The 21,171-nt window shown below is 39.7% G+C and overlaps 1 protein-coding gene across 2 annotated transcripts in view; it reads left to right on the forward strand.

Moving 5' to 3' along the window:
* Window positions 1–5,800: 5,800 nt before the first annotated feature.
* PTER (phosphotriesterase related) overlaps window positions 5,801–21,171 on the forward strand; it is a 73,738-nt gene continuing 58,367 nt past the window's right edge. The window contains exon 1 of one of the 2 annotated variants that reach the window (XM_043883891.1): window positions 5,801–5,919. The gene's annotated coding sequence lies outside the window, so the exon portion shown is untranslated. Of the gene's footprint in view, window positions 5,920–12,783; window positions 12,803–21,171 lie in introns of those variants that run through there. The other variant, XM_043883892.1, reaches the window with a different exon arrangement.

The following is a 21,171-nucleotide window of genomic DNA, read 5'->3' on the forward strand; positions in this document are numbered from 1 at the left end:
GGGGAATCCTATGGACGGAGGAGCCTGGTAGGCTACAGTCCACAGGGTCGCTGTGGCTAAGTGGTAAAAAATTCACTTGCTGAGACAAGAGACACGGGTTTGATACTTAGGTAAGATTGCATGGAGAAGGAAGTGGCAAACCCACTCCAGTATGCTTGCCTGGGAAATCCATGGGCAGAGGAGCCTGGCAGGCTACAGTCCATGGAATCATGAAAGTGTCAGACATGACTTAGCAATTAAATAAAAGCAACAACAAACCACAAATACCATTGAGTCTCTGTTGCAAATACCAAAAGAAATTGCTAAGCCAGGAAAAAAACAAAAATAAACAAACAAAACCCAACCAATCAAACAAAAAAACCCATACAATTCACTTTAAAAGTTGTTTCAAGTTAATGATGATATAAGCTTCCCTGGTGGCTCAGAGGTTATAAGTGTCTGCCCGCAATGCGGGAGACCTGGCTTCGACACCTGAGTCAGGAAGATCCCCTGGAGAAGGAAATGGCAACCAGTATTCTGGCCTGGAGAATCCCATGGACAGAGAAGCCTGGTGGTCCACGGGGTTGCAAAGAAGAGCTGGACACGACTGAGTGACTTAACTAACTAACTAATTAAAAATTATGACCTTTTACTTATACTAGCAAATCTAGTGTGAGTAATAGGTGTTCGAAATTCAAGTCAACTTTCATAAGTTATTTACAAACAGTTACCTAAAGTCAAATATATTTTATTGTGTTAAAATATTCAAAACATACAATTTACCATTTTAACTATTTTTAAGTGTCTGGTTCAGTGGCATCAAGTATGCTCACTATCCATCTTCACAATTTTTTCATCTTCTCCAAGTTGAAACCCAGCACTCATTAAACACTAACTCCCCATCCTCCTACCCCCAGCCTCTATTCTACTTCCTGTCTTTATGAATTAGACTATTCCCAGGCACCTCATGTAAGTGAAATCATACAATATTTGTCATTTTGTATGTCTGGCTTATTTCACTTAGCATAATGTCTTCAAGGTTCAACCAAGCTGTAGCATTATCAGAATTTCATTCCTTTTTAACGCTAAATAATATCCCATTGTATATGCAGCCTATATTTTGTTAATCCATCCGTCTATCAATGAACACGTGGGTTGTTTCCACCTTTTGGCTATTGTGAATAGCACTGCTATCAACACAGGCATACAAATATCTGTTTGGTTCTTTGCTTTCACTTCTTGGATCTATACCCAGTAGTGGAGTTGCTGGATCATTTGTTAACACTAGTTTTTGAGGAAATGCTCTACTTTTCCAAAGTTGTAAATCACAATAGTTTTTGAAGACAAATTTGTGACTGACTTCTACAAATGGTTGTAGTGACTCCTTTGTAAAAGTATAGTCCCTATCAAAAAGTTTTCTGATGTAAGTTGGTGTAGCCCCTATGGAAAACAGTGTGGAATTTCCTCAGAAAACTAAAAATAGAATTACCATATGATTCAGCAATCCCATTAGCACTCTTGGGCATATACTGAGATAATGTCACACCATGCTAAGTCGCTTTAGTTGTGTCTGACTCTGTGTGACCCCCGTGGACTGTAGCACACCGGGATCCTCTGTCCAAGGGATTCTTCAGGCAAGAATACTGGAGTGGGTTTTCATTTTCTTTCTAGGGGATCTTCCTGACCCAGGGATCAAACCTGCATCTCTTAGGTCTCCTGCATTGGCAGGTGGGTTCTTTACCACTAGCACCACCTGGGAAGCCCCACTGAGATAATACTAGATTCAAATAGATACATGTACCCCCATGTTCACAGCAGCAATATTCACAATAGCCAAGACACGGAAACAACCCAAATGTCCATCCATAGATGAATGGATAAAGAAGATGTGGTACGTATATACAGTGGAATACTACTCAGCCATAAAAAGAACAAAACAATGTCATTTGCAGCAATATGGATTCAAATAGAGATTATCATACTAGGTGAAGTCAGAAAGAGAAAGACAAATACCATACAGTTCCACTTCTATGTGTAATCTAAAATATGGCACAAATGAGCCTAACTACAAAACAGAAACAGACTCACAGACATAGAGAACAAACTCATGGTTGCCAAGTGGGAGGGAAGGACTAGGCCTTTGGGATTAGCAGATATAAAGTTCATATATAGGATGGATAGACCCAAGGTCCTACTATATAGCACAGGGAACTATATTCAATATCCTGTGGTAAACCATGATGGAAAAGAATATTTTTAAAAATGTAAAAATAATTTCCTGGACTGGGGTGAGGGTGGGTTTATGTTACTCTAGTTCTTTAGGAACTAGAATAGCTCTAATTTCACTTTTTCTTTGCCTCTAAATAATAAAATACATTGAATAGTTAGTTATATTCTCTGGGAGGTAAAAAGAATAGGAGTTTGATAGAAAAATTGTGTGGAAAGCTCTGTCCTATCTCTCTTGTGACATTGGCATCTAACAGATTTCCTAGAAATGATGGGACTAGTTTATCACACCATGACCAAAAATTAAACTGAGAAAAATTTCTGTAGCAGTGTAAGTTCTAACTTCTAATTACCAATTAAAACCTGACAGCAACACTCTTCAAGAATTGATATCATTAACTGTGCTTTTTCCCTGCCACTCATATGATAATTATCTGGATTACTTTATATTTTGTCTTCTCCAGACTTTTTTCCTATAGTCTATTTCTGCATAAATATTTAATACAGTTAACGAGGGTGATGGAAACCTGACTGTCTTCTGGAAGTTGAATCTAAACAGCAAGGGGTACTGGATGTTTGGGTTGGATTTTATTCTCTTTGCCAATTTAGTGTTTCTGAGTATAGGTACTGTCAAAATTCAAAGATACTACAAAAATAAAAAGCAGGTACTGTGGAAATGAAAGTGTATTTGAACTAAACCCTTAACAGAGAGATTGATTTGGGAAGCTTTGGTTCCTTAATAATATGATTTTTAACTCAACTATTTCATCACAGAGAGATGATAGTACAGTGATATTCTAGGTTTCAGAAAATATCTCCAAATTAAGCTTTTCCAGGAAGAAAGGCTGGAACAAATGACATTGGGTACAAGGCTTGATGGCAGATTACGATTTGTCACGGCAGGACGTCATAAAAGACCTCTTTCATCCATTCTTGCCTACCAGTCATCAGGGCTAGTAGATCTGGGGTCCAGTTCTGGAGCACGTTTATTTTCATGATTGTTAAATAGGACCACACTTGGTGTTTCACTAACAATAGTGCTTACATCACATGTAACATGAAATGGAATTAGAGTCTATAAACTCAAATGCTACACGCTGTCAAGGTTTTTCACTGCTGTACACTGAATTTGCATGATTTCGCTCCCCGTGTTCAAACACACGTGTTCACAATAGTTTGAGAAATTTCCTGAAGAAATTTCCTGAAATTACCTATTAATCTGAACTTTCTTTGAAGCTGCTTCTTTCAAAACAAAGAGAAATAAAATCTAGAGCAGTTTCTCTTTAACACTATCTTTTTAAGGCGTAAAGTCCTAGAAGGAAGAGCCTGCATGTGAAATCCATCACAAATCTTCCACAATGGGTGTAATGTGGGCAGTGGAGAATTTAGTAACTTCCATAAAGGAAAAGTGGAGTCATTTTTTTAAACATGAATCTTGTGTATAATTTCACGTCTGGCAGCGTGGACTAGTGAAATACATAACATTATAAATAATGGACTTTTAGGCCTCTCCTTAACAACCACAGTCAGGTACACATTTATAGGGCTTCATGGCTGTGGTACAATCAGAGTGGCCGGCAGCACTGAAATCACTCCAGAAGCTTCCGCTGATCCATCTATTCATCATATAATCTTCATATGAGCCCCAGTCATTCCTGGCAATAGTCACCTCTCCAAGACTCACACCCCTGGAGTTCTTAACCTCAACATTTATTCTTTCTTCTGCCACCCCTGGGTGCTATTTTTACCCCCTTCTTGGTTCCTAGGATGCAAGAAGCCCCCATCTTTAAAGACCACTGCTTTCCCAGTCTTTTCTCTCTGCCTGTCCCTCACCAACCAACTTCTTATACTTTTACCCACTTGATAAAACAAAAACAAAAGTTCCAAAAAACTTTTGGTTATTTATTTAGGATGCACCAGGTCTTAGTTGAAGAAGGCGGGATCTTCATTAATCATGCAGGCAGCATATGTCAGATGCAGTTCCCTGACCAGGGATTGAACTTGAGCCCCCTGCATTGGGAGCATAGAGTCTTAGCCACTGGACCACCAGAGAAGTCCTTTCTCACTTAAATATATTAATGTATTTCCTAGCATTATATAGAAGTTCTCAGTCCTCTACAAAGAGGGCAGGTGCTAAGACATCACCAAACTGGGTTCTAGCCCTGACCTTGCACAAGGCACTTTTCTGTCTGCTTTCTTATCTGTAATCAGAGGAGAAATTGATCCTACCATGCAGACTGTTCTAAAAGTTAATAGACAGTCCTTAGAGTAGCAGAAGTGGCCTCAGGAAACATCTATTACTATTAATATTATTATCATTATTAATGTTTGCCTTCATTTCAAATGACACCTGGAGGTTCTTCCTATCTGAGTACTCATCCTTTTTTTTTTTTTTTCCCCTCTCAGAATTCAGGATAAAGTTAAAGCAGTGCAAAGAGCACAGAGTAATAGTATTACTTAAACTCTATCCAGTGGTAGCTGCTCTCCGCACTGTTTCCTAGACTGACTCACAAGTATTCACAAAGCCTGTTTGTCATATCAAGTGCCTGGCCAGAGCTCATGTGAGTCGTTCAGTTGTGTCCGGCTCTTTGCCACTCCATGGACAGTAGCCTGCCAGGCAAGAATACTGTTCTCCAGGCAAGAATACTGGAGTGGGTTCTCATTTCCTTTTCCAGGGAATCTTCCCCACCCAGGGATCGAACCCTGGTCTCCTGCACTGCGGGAAGATTCTTTCCCATCTGAGCCACGAGGGAAGCCTATCTGGTCACGTCAAGTGCCTGGCCAGGCACTGGGCCAGTGCTCACAGCATCACTCTCATTTTAAAGAAGAGATGCCTCAGGCCCATGAACATGAAACAATGAAGGAATAAACTGATGTCAAACATCGTGAATTTACTAAATGCCACCTAATTGTATGCTTTAAAGTAGTAAATGTTATGTATATTTTACCACAATTTAAAAAATCATTTGGGAGGGAAAAAAGAAAAAAAGAAACTCAACGTTGTCCGTATTCAGGATGCTGATCCAAATTCTGTTCTTGCCATCAAACTGCCAGTGCACTCCCGCTGGTTTGCCGTCCTTGCAGGAAACTCAAAATAGCTTCTAGGGCCTCCCGTTCCAGACTTTGACACGGAGAACTGGGATCTGGGGTAAATGCAACTGCTTCCTTTCTCCCTGGGGGCTCTAGTTCCTAATCCTTCAGACTCAGCCGAACTAGAGAGAGAACCCTCTCCTTCCAGAATATCTGGCGGATACAACAGACTTGTGCAGAGGAAGTGGGTTCTCAGCTCAGCAGCTGAGCGGATTTTCAGACTGTAAGTCTTCTGACTGCTCAGGGGAAGGCCCAGCGTTCCGAACTTGAGCTCAAATAGCCTGGAGGCGGAAGGGGCGGGGGCGGGGCCTAAGGCGGGGCCTGGCAGCAACCTGCTGGGCGTGGCCGAGTCTGGAGCGTGGCCCAACAGGAGCCCATTGCGAGTAGTCTAAGTCGGGGGCGGGGCCTACGGGCGCCTAGTGGGCGTGGCCGAGGGCAGGTGGGCGCGGTCAGGGCCGTAGGGCTGGGAGAAGACTAGACCCGAGGGTGAAGTGGGCGGGGATTGGGGACAAGTCAAAGACCCGGGAAGTTGGCCCTGCAGAGGGTCCCGAGGGAGAAGGCAGCGCGCAGCGAGTGGAGGGAAGGCGCCCGGGAACCGGAGCGGGCGCGGGAGCTGTGGGCCCGGTAGGAAGGGTGCGGTCGCTGAAGAGCTGGGCGCGTGAACTCCTGCAGGGACCGCGGCGGAGGTCCCGCCTGGGGCAGGAGTCCCTACGGCTTTGGCTTCTTGCTGCCTTTCTCCTAGCGCTCTCGGGGAAGCTGCAAAGTCGGGGATCTTGAGGCTGCGGGAGGCCTGGGAGGCTGGTCGAGGCTTGCCGGTGGCTTGTTGCCCCGAAGTCTGGTGGTGGTGGTTTAGTCGCTAAGTCGTGTCCGACTCTTTGGATCCCATGGACTGTATGTAGCCTGCCAGGCTTCTCTGTTCTTCGGACTCTCCAGGCAAGAATACTGGAGTTTCCATTTCCTTCTTCAGTCCCGAAGTTTAAAGTCCTGCAAAGTCGAGCTTGAAACCCGAGATGCAGAGTCCCGCGCAGAACGAGGCCAAGGGCGCCTCGTGGCTCCAGCTCAGGGTTGGTGGGCAGAAGTGCTCTGGGGTCGTAGTTGGGCAGCTGTGCTGGCATCAGGGTCATCTATTCCACGCTTGTTCTCCTTTATAAGCTTTGAAATCATACCTCTAAGCCTTGGGCCTGCCTCAGCTTGCCGCTTTATTTTACTGTCATGGTCTTTCCATCGTAAAGATACTCCAGATACTCTCAAGTGCGGATATGATCATGTATTTACAGCTGCGATGTGATATTTTGAAGACTCCTCAGGTGCAGTGACACCTGGGGTGGGGGGACGTTTAGAGAACTTCCTCCATATGTAGACACACGAGTCTATTCGTCCTTAAATCACTTCTCCAGTGGAGAAAACTGACAAGCACTGACTCCTATCCTAAAGGATCTGTCACATTCACTGTCATATAGAATGAATATCAGTAAGAAAAAACCCCTAAGAAATAGAACTCCTCCTTGGCCAGTTACATTTTATTTTACATTGGCAGGAGGGGTGTACAGCTCTTATCCTGAAGGCCTGATGTAATTCCAGAAATAACCAAGCCCCTTCAAAAAGAAATCTCAGTGCAAGAGGCAAAGAAAAAGAAATCAGACAGCTGACTGACTGTTGATAGCAAGATAGCAACTTAATTTTAAAAAGGATAAGAGTTCTACTTTATGAAATGCTGTGTTTATTTGTGGAGGCTAGATGCTGCTTTATTGTTATAAAAGTGACTAAACTATATGTAGTGTAGATTTTTTTAAAATAAATATTCTGTTGTTGTTCAGTCGCTAAGTCGTGTCCAACTCTGTGACCCCATGGATTGCAGCATGCCAGGCTTCCCTGTCCTCCATTATCTCCTGGAGTTTGCTCAGATTCATGTCCATTGAACTGGTGATGCTATCCAACCATCTCATCATCTGCTACCCTCTTCTTTGGCCTTCAGTCTTTCGGAACATCAGGGTCTTTTCCAGTGAGTTGGCTCTTTGCCTCAGATGGCCAAAGTACTAGAGTGTCTGCTTCAGCATCAGTCCTTCCAATGAATATTCAGGGTTGATTTCCTTTAGGATTGACTGGTTGATCTCCTTATACACTTTGCAGTGCGCACAGTTAAAATTTGACCCAGATCGGAGCAAAGAACAACAGATCATTTACAGTCTTGAAAAGTCTATCCCTATGTATTTAATGCCTTCTTAGTCTTGCGCTTGGCCCTAAGATACCTGGTATTGTAGTAGGCAGTGGACCCCTATGTAAGGCTTGTAGAAGTTGCTCTCAGAATTAAGCCTGAAGACAAAATAATGAACTACAGAGAATGGGAGGAGCTTCTGATCTTGGAAAATATCCATTCTTGTTACTTTAAAGTGTTACCATATGAGGAATCTTTCTTCTACCTGTCTTAAATACCCCAGTGAACCAAACAGTAACCCTGCTGAGAAGTCCTTAAGCTGTGTACTGCCCATGAACATCACTGTTAATAGGAAAACCTGAGATGGTTGTTGAATATGTTTTTCATATACTGAACACAGCATCGTTCTGTTTCTCAATGGTTCCTGTTTTTCTAAAAATGTTTCATTTAAAAAAAGCCTTCTCATTCATAGACATTCCTCCCTCACTTAAAAAAAAAAAAAAAAAAAGGAAGACGAAAAATAAAATATCTGCTCCCACTTAGTCATCTGGTATAAACTGGCTCTGTGGTTCTGACGACCTGTTTCATGAAACCATTATCTCTCTGATTACAACTGTCTCTGCCTGCTCAGCATGGGAGTCCTAACTGTTGTCTACTTCTCTGTCCCCTTCCAATGAGGCATGGCCATGGAGTTGCTTTGGTTAATTAAATAGAAGTGGAGTGACCTGTGTCACTCTCAGGTGGAAGCTTTAAAAGCCAATGAGAGGCATACCCCGCTCTCTTTCCCTCTGCCAGAGTGACCACTGGTTTTCTAGACAGTGGCTGTTCTGTCAGCCTGGAACATAGAATGAAGACAACCGGCCGAGTCCCCAACACTCTGTGTTAGACACAGTGTGAGCCAGAAATCAGCTTCTGTTGGGTTTAGGCCCCAGGGTTTGGGGATTTGTTTGTTAAATCACATAACCTAGCCTATTCTGACTAATACACTCAGGTAAGGGCTAAGCCACATACCTCCAGGGATTACTGGTTTCCAGCTTATCAGATATCTTGGGAGCCTAAAAGAGGGAAGGTTCTGTAAGAACCTGCTATTGTGACCAGTGTTCCTTTAACTATCACATGAGACAGCAGGTAGACTTGTTTCCATAACACTCAAGTCAACTTTGTGATTTTAATCAAAGGTGATGAAGACAGCATTTAGATGTTTAATCACATTCTCTAAGGGCAGCAGGTGTCAAAGTGTAAAGTACATAAAGGTTCAATGTCCATAAGGGATAGCAATTAAGGTTGTCATTTTCATTTTGAAAAATGCAGTTTATATATATTTATATCTAGATACAGATATATTTATAAATATATAAAATATAAGTATATTTTATATACTTAAAATATATATAATATAAAATGTATATTTACAATATATAAATATATTTTATATATTTATAAAATATAGATGTATTTTTCTATACAAATACATTATTAAAATTTCAGCATTCTTCCCAAGTTTTACAATATAGAGGAAGGTTCACATATTCATTGTTAAGGGATAGTTCTTTCCAAATGTAGTTATATCAATGGATGCAGTGCAGAAATTATTTTGTCACCAAGGGACACTTGAAATGAATCATCTAAACTTACCATTAACTACTTTCTAATTTTTTTTAAAGCAGCCTCAGACAATACTTTAAATATCATTTCCTTGCTTCCTTATTTCGGATCTAACAGGATCAGACCTAGATTTTGCTCTCCCCATGCAGGAAGCAACGTGTTCCCTCTTTTCCTCTGACTTAAACAGAAGTAAAGCAGGGAGCATTTTGCTTAGGGCAGAGCCATGCTGCCTTCTTAGGGATGTTGGCTATAAATCCAGTCTCCCTAGAGGTTAACAATCAAAGTTCTCCCCCTCTCTTACTCCGACGAATGATATGATGATGATAAATTGCTTGGACATGACTGCCCTGAGCGCTGGTGTGATGAATTATGTTGTTCAGGGCATGACCAAAGATCCCCCACTGTCAGTCGGCCACACTGAATATTGGCAGTTTTCATAAGTAGCTTTCTGCCAATTTTGGTCTCTGTTTTGCATATTAAATTCTCTGTTCTCACTGGTCATGGTTTTTAGTTCTTAATCGTCTCTGTCTTCCTCTGAATTCACTTATCTAATCAACCTTTTGCTTTCTCTGTTCCCTATTCACTAAAAGGCTGATCTGTGTCTCACAGTTGTGTTCAGTAAACACCGAGTCTTTCTTCACAGAAACTGTTAAAATAATAATTATTAGTCCTTTCCACTAAATCTAGAGTAATGACAGCTTATCTCGCAATGGCTTAATTGGGTAATTATTTAGTGTTTTAAAAACACTTTGAAGACTCTGTTGGTAAATATTATTATGAATTTAATGCTCCGTGTGCAATTGAAAGTCCACTGAAACCACAAAATCCTTAGTATTTTTGTGTACCAAAAAAAATGTCTTTCTTAATATTGCTTACTATTTTCAAACTTGTATATTATTGATTTTTGGAATATTTAAAGTATTTTCTTTCCTACAATCTCAAAGTTATCATATTTATTCTGTCACCTTTCTAGGTCTCATCTACTACATTCCTTATGTCTCTGAAAAGTTAGACGTCATATTCTTGGTCTGTGAAAGTTTATAGGAAATATGAAGGGGATCCCCTGGTTCAGGGGTATTTCAAATTATACAGCTGCCACATCTGTTGTGTGTGGTATCTGCTTAACTTTTCAGCAAGCTTTTCTATTAAGCCCTGACAAATAACTGCAATAATGATTTATTTACTCTCAGTCTATACACTGAGCTGTCACCTCATTGGCATCAACATTTGTCAAAAAGGATTAGATTATATTGCATATGCCTGGCCAGACTCTTGACAAATTTTCTACTCACTTGATAGACGCAGAGTCCCCTGGTGTAATTAAAGGCCACTTCCATGGCTTGGACTACACGACCTCTATTACTGATTGTATTGGTTTGTTAGGGCTGCATAACAAAATATCACAGGGTGACTTAAACAAAAGAAATTGATTTTTTCATTTTTCTGGAGGCTAGAAGTCCGAGATCACGGTTGTAGGTAGATTTGGTTTCTTTTGAAGTTTCTCTTTTCTGCTTGTTCATTACCCCCTCCTCCCTGTGTCGTCACATGGTCTTCTCTCTGTGTCCTAATCTTTTCTTCCAACTACATGAGATAGTCTGTTAGAGTAGGACCTACCATAACAAACTCTTTTTGACATAGTTACCTTTTTTAAAGACCCTGTGTCTAAATATGTCACATCCTAAGACAGTGGGGGTTAGGACTTGAACCTGAGAATGTTTAGAGGGGGTACAATTCAGCCCATCAGGCTAGGCTACGGTAATAATGGTCTCTGTATGTGTGTGTGCTTAGTCACTCAGTTGTGTCCAACTCTTTGTGACCCCAAGGACTGTACAGCCTGCAAGGCTCCTCTGTCCATGGATTTTCCAGGCAAGAATACTGGAGTGGGTAGCCATTCCCTTCTCCAGGGGGTCTTCTTGACCCTTCAAACTTGGGTCTCTTGCATTGCAGGTGGATTCTTTACTGTTTGAGCCTCCAGGGAAACCCAATGGTCTCTAGAAACTACCATTCTTGGAGGGTTTAAAAAAAATTATCAAATTTGAGCAATCAAGTGATAACTACAAATTTTTGGAGACTCTACTCAGTTCAGGAACCTCTTAACATTACTTGGAGGAGAGCTTTATGTTTGTGACTTAAAAGATTGAACTGATGAAAATCAAAGCAACATGATTCAATGAATTCTACATAGTGTATTAAGCTGTTAACCATAAAATGCATGTAAGCAAGTATATCTTGCCATCTGAACTATCACCATCCAGATATTTGTGATGACAACTAGCACATATTTTTAACCTAAAATATCCTGTCTGAATCAAAAACATGCCTTGACTAGTCTGCATACTTATGCCATCAAAAAGGGTAACAGGATATAAAATACACTTTGGTCCTATCACACATCTTTTCCCTAGAGGGTGACATCTTGTGCTTCTGCTGTAAGATGTGTTCTGAATCTCTGCCTCCTTATTATCAGCTGAAAATGTCCATGAAAGCAGCAGAGTCTCTGAAGAAAGAGGATGAACCAAGAGGAAGTTAGATAAGCTCTTATATTTGAAGAAACATTGGGAACATGAAAAGCTCAAAGATGTTGATGTGCCCTGTCTGCATCAACCATGCATACTAGAGTTGATACTGGAAAACCACTATGTTCAGCTTCAGAACAGAATTGTAGTTTTTGTTGTTTTTTTAAAAAGCTCTTTTTTAAAATGTCTTTTGCAGTAAACGGATAGCCAGAAATCCTTAGAGGATTGTCATGTGGGTTTATAAAAGTATGTTGGTAATATTTGGGATAATTGGTTGAATGGTTTTGTATGAGCTGTGAAACATTATTTTTCCCTTCAAAAACTGTTTGTAGTTGGAATTACTGCTGAAGCTGCATGATGATACATAGGGGTTCATTACACTGCACTTTCTACATTTGTAAACTTTTAAAATGTCCATATTAATAAGTTCAAATAAGAGAATTATTTCTTCAAAGATGAAATGAATTATGTATATAATTATATAATCATATGAATATATAATTCATTTCTTCTTTATATATAATTATATATACATAGATATATATCTCTCTCTCCTGTAATGCAAAATTTGCTACCATCACATTTAGAGGGACAGATTAAATTTGAACAGTAAGGTATGCATGTTTACATAAGAGAATACACACATAGGTAGAATGTGGTTTTCATTACCAGTCGTTCCATAGAAAAGTATTGTTGAAACCTTTACCCAGGAAAGGCTACAAGGACGTCTTTGCTAGTTTTAGCCTAGATTATTTGACACATGTTCTTATTTATCACTCCCTGGTCTATGGCACGTCTATCGTTTCATGAGTCAGTGCTTTTCTACGAGTTATAGTTTCCCAGGCTGCAGTTTCTCCAAGTTCAGTTTTTAACCTCAGAGCCTCCATTTGCCACTGCACAAATTCACACAACACAGGAATTTCAGAAGGGGCCACTGGCCTCCAGTGCAGATCTAAGGCCTAACACTGATTCCCTTTGGCTTCCGTGTTCTTTTGAACTTGCCCCAGTATCAACCAGCAAAGAATAGTTTGCAAGTATTCTTTTTCCTATGGAACTAAATATCTGGGAGCAGCCGAGTGCATAAGTAGTGAAGATTCTGCTGTTTTAAGTACAGACATGATGGAGACTTTGACCTTACAGCCGTATCTGCCCTTCTATGTGTCCAGGGAAATAGAGGATTTCAGCAGATCCACTTGCGATGTTCCTTTCTGACCTTCTTCATTCCTCCCAGGTATTGCCATTTTAACTTTTTGTCTATCAGAGTATTTCAGTGGAAAAATTAAAATATGTCAAGCTAAGAGATTCAAGTTTAAACAGTCTCTGTGCAGATTCTACATAGTTCTATATATTCTTGCCTACTGAATGTCATTTAATTGTTAGGTTTAAAATATATACAAGAACATATACAGTTTCTAGCATTAGGGATATTTCACGGGCCTTTGCTGTTACGTATTCTTGCCACAGTGAGGTCAAAATGATTAGTTTCTAAATTATTTTGCTTTTAAAAATCAGAATTGCATTTTTTTTTAATGTGGAGTTTTCATAAGGCATTATGTAAGGATACTGTGTTATCTGATGAAGCTGTCTCCACTTACTTATTTTTATTTTTGTTTTTAGTAATACTTTGGCTAAAATAAGTTTTCGTTAAGAAAAGTGAAAGTGTTAGTGCTCAGTCATGTCTGACTCTTTGCTACCTCTGGCACTGTAGCTTGCCAGGCTCCTCTGTTTATGAGATTCTCCAGGCAAGAACACTGGAGTGGATATCTATTCCCTTCTCCAAGGGATATTCCCAACCCAGAGATTGAACCCATGTCTCCCGCATTGCAGGCAGATACTTTACTGTCTGAGCCACCAGAGAAGGGAAGCCCAAGTTTTCATGAATTATTCCTATATAATGTGATGATTTTACAACACTGTCACTAAAGGAGAGTTTATTTATATCTTGTTTCTCTAAAAAGAGTGATGCATTAAAACTTTAGAGTTTTATTCTATAAAAATTGGAAAGCTTACTAAGTAGTTGTACTATGTCTGACCACAATGTCTCGATCTATATTTTTTTACACCATATAATATCATATTTATATTTTTATATCCATATCATTTAAAATAATGTCAATTACAGGATCAATGAAAAGGTCTGAGAATTAAAACTGGATAATAACTTTCTCTGACTAATTAGAAGTCAAGATTATATTTCTGATGTGTTGTGGGGATGTTACCTCCAGAACAGGAGTTAGTTCCTTAATAGGCCAGAAAAATTAAATATATTACAAGACATTGCAGAGATGTTAAATGTCATTTTAAAAATTCATTCATTTTCAATTGGAGGATAATTGCTTTACAGTGTTGTTCTGGTCTCTACCATACCTCAACAGGAATCAGCCATAGGTATACATATGTCCCCTCCCTCTAGAACCTCCCTTCCACCCCATCCCACACATCTAGGTTATCACAGAGTACCTGATTTGAACTCTCTGTGTATAATGTTCATCAGAATGAATGAGTAAATTCATCATTCATTGGTATTCATCAAATTTGATTCACTCTCATATCATCTTTAAAAGTGTTTGCCCAACACGGACCTAAAGTACAACACAGGGAACTCGGCTTAATGCTATGTGGCAGCCTGGGTGGGAGGGGGTTTGGGGGAGGTGGATCCATGTATCTGTGTGGCTGAATCCCTTCACTGTCCACCTGAAACCATCACAGCATTGTTAATTGGCTATACTCCAATATAAAATAAAAGGTTTAATTTAAAAAAAGTTAAAAAAATAAGAGTGTTTGCTATGCCTATGTACTACCTTCACTACTAATGACAATATTTTTCTTTAAACCAACCCGTTGTTTTTCTTTGGCCTCATCCTAAGCAAACACGTCTGAAATCACAGGCTTGCAGTGTTGATTACTTTTCCCCCTAACATACATTAAAATAAGTAAATACTTTTTTTAAACATTTTAAAATGTCCATATATCGCCTAAAATCAATTTGAACACCAGTGGAGTATATATCTGGAGAAGGAAATGGCAACCCACTCCAGTATTCTTGCCTGGAAGATCCCATGGACTGAGGATCCTGCTAGGCTACAGTCCATGGGGTCACAAAGAGTCGGACACGACTGAGTGCCTACACGTCCCACTTTCTGAAAACAGTGACAAAAAACAAGTAAATTGACTTTTTATACTTATCTCACTTGCCCACTAAAAAGTAAAATAATTCTTAGTTGAAAAGTTGGCACACAGTCGTTTTCAGAATAGTTTCTGCACCTGTACTGTGATGATTAGAAACTCTGAAAACAATATAAAATGTAATTACCTATGTATGCATGTGTATCAGTGTACACATATACTTAGATAATGGATCATTTTAGCTGGTACTTGGGAAAGAGCCAAGTGTTTTCAGTTGCTTAGACCAGTAGTCCCAACCTTTTTGGCACCAGGGACTGGTTTCATGGCAGACAATTCTTCCATAGACCCAGGGTGGAGGTGGGGGATGGTTTCAGTGTGATTCACATAGAGTAGGGTTCATGCTCCTATGTGAGTCTAATGCTATCCCTGATCTAACAGGAGGCAGAGCTCAGGAGGTAATGTGAGTGATGGGAAATGGCTGTAAATACAGATGAAGCTTTGCTTGCTCACCTGCCTCTCACCTCCTGCTGTGCAGCCCAGTTCTTAACTGGGGGTCCCAGTTTAGACAGTCAGCGTCATTTATCTGAGGGCTAATCACCACCATTATTTTATACTAGTGCCTCTATCTTACTCTTAGTCATAAGCAATATAAAGGGTGACCATAGAAAAGTAATCATCTGGGTAGCAAAATATTTTTCTTTCATTTGCTAGTAATAATCTGAAGTTAACAGTGAATACTATAATATAGTTTGTTATAGGATGGTTTGCCTTGGTGGGAAATCAGAAAAAGAACTAGAAAGATCAATATTTTTTATGTTCCTTGCATAGCAATGTTTTGCCTGATTTTCTACTACATTTATATCCCCATTTGTTTAACATCTAAACACAGTGAACTCTTGGAGGGGCGGCTACAAAACCAGTTTACAGTTCTTTGAATGCTACTTCACATAGAATCATAGAAGTTGTATCCGAAAGGAATGTTAGAAATCACTTTGCTTATTCCTTTGTCTTATTAATGAGAAAACAGGCCCACAGACTTAAGTGATTTACCCAAAGACACACTCAGAGCAAGTCAACATTTTTTTTGTAATATGGATATAGTTGGTAAATTTCTAGCTTTTCTTTCTTTTTGGGAAATAGTGATATTTTCATAAAGTAGTATGCTGTCCCATCTCTGTGTATTCTTCCATTTTTGGAATACAGCACGTTAGCATTAACTTATGATGGCACTTAAGATATTATATAGCTTCTAGCTTTTTAAAAAATCAATGTATAGTTGATTTACAATGTTGTGTTACTTTCTGCTGTACCGCCAAGTGAATCAGTCTTACAAATATATAAATTCTTTCTCATATTCTCTCCTATTATGGTTTATCCCAGGACATTGAATATAGTTTTCTGTGCTCTACAGTAGGATCTTATTATCTACCCATTCTATTGTAATAGTTTGCATCTGTTAATCCGAAAGTCCTAGTCCATCCACTTGCTACCCACCCCCCCCGGCTCCCACAAGGCTGTGTCTGTGTCTATGAGTCTGTTTTGCTTCACAGATATGTTCATATTTTAGATTCCACATATAAGTGATATCACATAGCTTCTAAATTTTGTTTGTATCAAAAGATTAACCAATTGCATATTATCATGAATGATGTCTGTTGCCTTCAATACATTTGAACAAGAGAGGGAAACTGGTATTTTTTAAGCAGCATCAAGATGTCAGTATATGTCCCATGATAAATAAAATTTCTGTTCTTATGGTTAGTGCTCTTGCATTCAAATCTCCCTGAGTTTCTGATTTTTTAATCTCAGTATGTCTAATAATAAAATAATAGAAAACTGATAACCAAAGGTAATCAGAGTAATTTTTGATATGAATTCATAATGAAAAGTATATGACAAGAGTTACTCTGAAGAACAGCCTGAGAAAGAGTTGAATGTCATGTGATGCCCATGTAAGAACTCAAGGAACATTAGGGTATCGAGGGCCATAGACTTTACCTATGAAATTAAAAATCACTTCTAAAGGAAGGATAGCTAATTTTGTTTATGTAATAATATTGCTCCACAGCCTGTCAGGAAAAGCAGCTTTGAGCACCTAGAAAGCACATTTGTATCTCACTGTGCTCCAATTTTAAAAGTGTCATTAGTTCTTTTGGGAAACTGAGCCATGGCATAGTTCTGAGATTTCGCAGGCACATATAACTCAAGAAAGGCAAAATTAGTGACCATGAGCCCTCTGAATGCTGATATTTGCTATCATTAAGAAAATGGGCAATCTTTAATAATGTAAGAGACGTGGCCAGTTGGTAATTCCTCTGCCGTTAATGCGACCAGAGAGTCCGTATTCTACATCTGCCCCCTGCGTTTTCAGACCCACAGCAGCTCTGAAGCCTGCGTATTCTCTCCAGCCACGATAATGAACTCCTCCATCCGTCAGCATCTCTAGAAGGCCTGCCACAGGCCTGTCACCGTGCTCAGTGCTGGCTGTGACCTGACTCTGACTGAACATTGAGCAGAGAGGAGGATTCCTTGAGAGTTAGGATAATCCGTTTGCAATCCGCGCCGCGCCCCCCCCCCCCCCCCGCCCCACCCAGTGTCTCCAGAGAAGATCAGAGGCTCCTCCAGTGAACACAGTACCCTGCCAGGCTCTGCATCACATGTCATTTGTCACTGACACACACAGTCAGTTTACCCTGTGGCTTCCAAACCAAAGAGTGTCAGGGCCTGGGAGGTGCTTTTCTGAGCCTTGATGTGGTGCTTAGGGAGACCATCTCTGCTCGTCCCTCTGTTAATGAGAAAGATCAAGGTCCAGTTTCCATGCTCTCCTCAGATCCCAGCAGAGGAGCGGTTTCATGCCCACAACCTCTTTTTGCTTCATCCTTGGGTGGGGCTGTCGCTGTGAAACCTACTAGTGTCTCTGGTGGCTTTCCTTCTTCCTGGGGTTAACGGCTTCAAAGATGACAGCTGGACTGTGAGGAAGGCTGATAACCTGGACTCCAATCCTGCCGTACAGTCTTTGTCTGACCCTTTATTAACTGGCAAACCTTTTCTTTTCAGGAGCACCTTGTGTGGTTGTTCTCATAGGTATGTAACACCAGTGACTTCAAAATTTAGCATACAGGGCCTTCCCTGACAGTCCAGTAGTTAAGACTTCACCTTCCAATGTAGGGGGTGTGTGTTAGATCCCTGGTTGGGGAGCTAAGATCAGACTTGCCTCATGGCCAAAAAAAACCCAAAACATAAAACAGAAGCAATATTGTAACATTGGGTTTCCCTGGTGGCTCAGCTGGTAAAGAACACTGTAACAAATTCAATAAAGATGTTAAAATGGGCCACATAAAAAAAAATTCTTTTAAAAATTAGCATAAGAGTATTAATGCTGCATGTAATTGGTCATAAACCTGACTAAATTACAAAGTCCTTAAAGACAGGGACAGCGTCTGCTTTTCCTTTCTGTACCACAGAGAGGGAACTGACCTCCTTTCTTACTGTTGTGTGAATCCTGAACAAACACAAAGAAACAAGAAAACTAAAGCCTCACCTCCTGCGAAAGGAAATTTCTTCAATTAAAGGTCTCAAAGCCAACCTTCCTGTAAAATGCACTGACCTTTTGAGAAGTGAAATGCTTTACTGCTAAGCGTCACTTTTTTAAAAAATATTTTTTAAGCTTTCATATCACAATGACAGGGCTCCATCACAATTAATCTTATATGGCAATGTAGTGACAATGAGATGATTTCTCTGGAGAATCTATGCTAATACTATTAAAATGCTCTTACAATGTCAAAATGATTGCAGTGGAAGCATGTGGGGACTGTGCTTATGTGATTATGATATTCTAGTGATGGGTGATTACCATAGGAAACTAGTAATTCAACTCTGCAGGGACTTGCATTATGAAGCCATTATAACATGAGATTATAATGACACAATAACTTGGATGCACATTCGTGTTGTGAAAACGAAAAGCTAATTTGAATGCAAGTAGTGTTTCCATTAAGTTGTAATTAAACACTGAAAGCAATGCTTGTTTAAATTTAAGACGGAGACATACAAGCCAGAAGTGAAAATGGTGGGAAGAAATGCATGCCACGTAGAGGTTTGGGAATGGTTAGAACCATTTACAGTTATGCCCTTTAGTACTTACTCAGGGGGAGAGCTCACCTTGAAGTAGCCTCCTGAGACTTTCTCCCCCCCTGCTGGCCCCCTAAAGTAACGAAGAACCACATCAGGACCCAAGAACCCTGAAGGCAACTCCCATTTCTATCACTGCCATCAATTAACATTTGAAGCCTTCTGGTTTTATTTTGAAGTGGGCATGAGAGTACCTTACCTCCCTCAACACAAGAAACTAAAGCAATTTTTTTTTGCCATTAAAAGTAATCTTTTAAAAAATATGGTACAATTAATCCACATTCAAAAATCCGACAAAACAGATAAGCACAAAGGAGAAAAAGAAAACAACAAAAAATTCTACCCTCGTAGCAGCTATGAGTGAGTGAAGTCGCTCAGTCGTGTCCGACTCTTTGCCACCCCATGGACTGTAGCCCACCAGGCTCCTCCCACCATGGGATTCTCCAGGCAAGGATACTGGAGTGGGTTGCCATTTCCGTCTCCAGGGGATCTTCCCGACTCAGGGATCGAACCCAGGTCTCCTGCACGGCAGGCAGACGCTTTAACCTCTGAGCCACCAGGGGAAGCATAGCAGCTATACTCCAATAAAAATTAAAAAAAAAAAAAAAAAACTACTGTATAGCTCAGGGACCTCTACTCAATATTCTGTAATGACCTGTATGGGGACAGAGTCTAAAAAAGAGTGGATATATGTATATGTATACCTGACTCACCTGTCTGTATACCTGAAATGAATACAACATTGTAAATCAACTATACTCCAACAGAAATTGAACTAAAAAAATTCTACCCATAGAAATAACCTCTATTAGCACCTCTGGGTATTTTCTTTCTTTCAGACTATTTCCTATGCATAGTATATGCAATTTGTCCCTCAAAATATGTTTCTATTTTTTTTTTTACAATACTGTAAAAACCTACTTATTCATTCTTCCCATCCCTTGAAGTTGCGAGATTTATTTCTTATCCAGGAGAATCTAGTTGATAAGTTTTTGTTTTCTAAAGGTCAGCTCAAACTGGACGATTTTACATGTCACCCAGGAAACTATATTTTGCTGTTAGAGAATAGTATTTGGCAGGGTTTATGCTCTGCATATATCAGTTGCAGGATAGTTCTATAGTAAAATTTTCAGATTCTTTGCAACACTACAAATGCTTCATTAACATTTGTCTCTGTTTAGTAATGAATAGTGCATTTGATAAGTCACAGAGTTCTAATTTGTTCTTAATTGATCATTTCTATATGGCTTAGGTCAACATAAAGACAGATTATGAAAAACTAGGAAAATTCAGGAGGTGCTGAACTTGTTAGATAAGCCCCCGCATTAGCTTGTTCAGATGGCATAAGGACACGCAACAGCTAATATATACTCCCTCCTAGTGATGACTCAAAGAGGTTATTACTCCTTGGTTTAAATATAGTTGAGTTTTTTGTTATTAAGTATTTCATTCGCACTTAGAGATGCTGGATGCTTTATCGTCATTTTTTATTACCACTACTTGCAACAACCAATTTAGGTAGATACCTGTAAATTACTCTAGTCCTTATTTTTATGACTCGCACTTAATGGCTTGCTTCGTGCCATCCAGGCCACAGCTGAGTTGGGATTAGATTTTCTGGTCCTGGATAATTGTAGCTTCATCCTGAGGCCAGTGAGTGATGTTCCCTCTGAATGGTATTTCCACATTAATGGACACCAGGATAACTTAATGTGGTGTCTACAGTAAATATCTACGTGGTTGAATAAAGGCTAACGAGTTGGGAGACTGGGTTCTGGTCAAAGTTACCAGGAAAAAAAAAAGATTCAGTTTTTGCATCTGAAAATGAAGCCTTTGCTGGGACTTCCCTCGTGGTCCAGGGGCTAAGACTCAATTCTCCCAATGCGGAGGGGCCTGGGTTCAATCCCTGGTCAGGGAACTAGATCCCACATGCCTCAACTAAGAGTTTACATATCACAACTAAAGATCTTGCATGCCACAATTAAGGCGCAGCACAGCCAAATAAATCAATAAATATTTAAAATACAATAAAAATAAAAATGAAGTCTTTGAGTTAAGTAATCTCTGTAGTCCCTTCCAGCTCAAAAATTTCAAGATCAAATAGTATGTAACATTAATTGAAGCTTTCACATTTTAATTATAAATATTATGATTTTAACATTTAATCTTAATGTTTATTTTACCTGCTTCAAAGCCATTCATCTAAATGAAAAACCCTACCTTATTTAGATGCAGCTAATAATTTGTCATGTTTTAGCAGACTTGTAATTTTGGTTCAAAAGTCTTTTATATTTAGGAAATTGAAGGAAATGATTAAAGTTGCAGATGTAAATCTAATGC

Source organism: Cervus elaphus, chromosome 23 (assembly GCF_910594005.1).
Source record: "Cervus elaphus chromosome 23, mCerEla1.1, whole genome shotgun sequence".
NCBI classification, from domain to species: Eukaryota; Metazoa; Chordata; class Mammalia; order Artiodactyla; family Cervidae; genus Cervus; species Cervus elaphus.